The sequence below is a fragment of the Meles meles genome, unplaced genomic scaffold (assembly GCF_922984935.1).
Source record: "Meles meles unplaced genomic scaffold, mMelMel3.1 paternal haplotype, whole genome shotgun sequence".
NCBI classification, from domain to species: Eukaryota; Metazoa; Chordata; class Mammalia; order Carnivora; family Mustelidae; genus Meles; species Meles meles.
In genome coordinates this window covers 1,047,368-1,049,471 of record NW_025721611.1, presented here as the reverse complement: position 1 = coordinate 1,049,471, position 2,104 = coordinate 1,047,368, and positions in this window count along the sequence as shown.

Below are 2,104 nucleotides of genomic sequence, written 5' to 3'. Positions count from 1 at the left end.
AAAATAAAACATCCAAATTGACAAGGACCAAGTCCAAACTTCAGTGTATGCAGATGACATGATACTCTATGGAGAAAACATAAAAGACTCAGTGCTGCAGGATATAAAATCTGCATACAGATATCTGTTGCATTTCCAACAATGAAGCAGCAGAAAGGGAAATCATGAAGTCAGTCTCATTCACAATGGAACCAGACACAAGAGACCTAAGAATAAACCTGATGAAAGAGGTAAATGTCTCTACATTGAAAACTATAGAACACATAAAGAACTTGTAGAATATACACAAAGAAATGGAAAAACACTCCATGCTGATGGATGGGAAGAATAAATATTGTTAAAATGTCTATGCTACCAAAACCAATCTACCCATTTAATGCAGTCCATATAAAAAACCACCAGCACTTTGAGCAAAACTAGATCCTAAACTTTTTAAAGAACTACAAAAGACTCTGATAGTCAAAATAATTCTCAAATTCCATAAAGAATGAATCAAACTCAGCATGCCAAAATTTAATATTCCATTTAAGAAATGGGCAGAAGATATGAACAGACATTTGTTTGTTTGTTTTTTGTTTTTCCCAAGGAAGACATACAGAAGACTAACAGCCAGAGGAAAATATTCTCAACATCATTCAGCATCATGTAAATGCAAATAAACACCAGGATAAGATACAACCTCACAACTATCAAAATGCTAAAATTAACAAAACAGAAAATGATGAAATTCAGTGATGATGGAGCTACAAGAAGCCTCTGTCATGTTTTGTGGTTATGCAAACTTGTACAGTCACTCTGGAAAAGTGTATGGAGGTTTGACCGCAGTTAAAAATTGAACTACCCAATGACACAGCAATCACAGTGCTAGGTATTTACCTGAAGGACAGAAAATTACTGGTTCATAGGAGTATATACATCTCAATGTTTATAGTAGCATTATCAACAGTAGTGAAATTATAGAAAAAGACATATGCATGTGTAATATAAACACACACACACACACACACACATTACATACCCACCCAAAGGAATGAAATCTTGCCATTTCCCATGACATTGACACAGCAAGTGTTTGTTATGATAATGAAATGTTGTAGTCACAGAAAAGCAAATACCATATGATGTCACTCATATATGGAATTTAAAAACAAGACAGATAAAAATAGGGATATTAAACACCACCAACAACAACTAAAGGGAAGCAAGCCATAAGGAACTCCAAAATGTAGAAAAAGAGACTGAGGGTTGATGGAGGAAGCTTGAGGGGGATGTGTTATGTGGGTAATGTGTATTAAGGAATATATGTGCTGCGATGAGCTCTGGGTGATATGTGTAAGTGATAAATCATTAAATTCTACACCTGAAATCAATTTCACCATATATATTACCTAACTAGAATTTAAATAAATATTTGGAATAATAATTTAAAAAATCTGCATAATGAACATGTATAGACGTATTCCAATATCATCAACTCATATATTATTTCATACTTATATGGATTATACACCAAAATAGGTCACATTCTGAGCTGTGAAATACACCTTTACAAATGTTAATAGAAGTCATATAATGTCTGTTCTCAGAATATAGTGCAATGCAACTAGAAAGGGAGTACTGGGTGTGGTGCATAAACAATGAATTCACTGAAAAGAAATTAAAAAAAAAATAAATGAAAAGGTAAAAAAGAAATCAATGTTGAAACCTAAAGTAAACATTTCAACATGTAAGGATTAAACAACATACATTTAAATAACACAGGCAAACACATAAATCTCAAGAAAATTGTATTTTTTTAAAGTTTATTACTTACAATCTCTGCAACCAGATGAGGGATTGAACTCATGACCCCAATGTCAAAAGCCACATGTTCTTCTAAGTGAGCCACCCAGTTTCACCTCAACTGTTGCAACACATAAAAAAGAAAAAAAACTTAGTGAATTTTATTGAATGCGGAGACATACAGCTTACATGGAAATGTGTTATGTTGAATGCATATATTAAGAAAGAAAAGTCTAATATCAATAATTTACATTCATTTCTAAGGAATTATAAATACTAGATCAATAAATACAATTCAACAAAAACTAAATTAGAGACAATG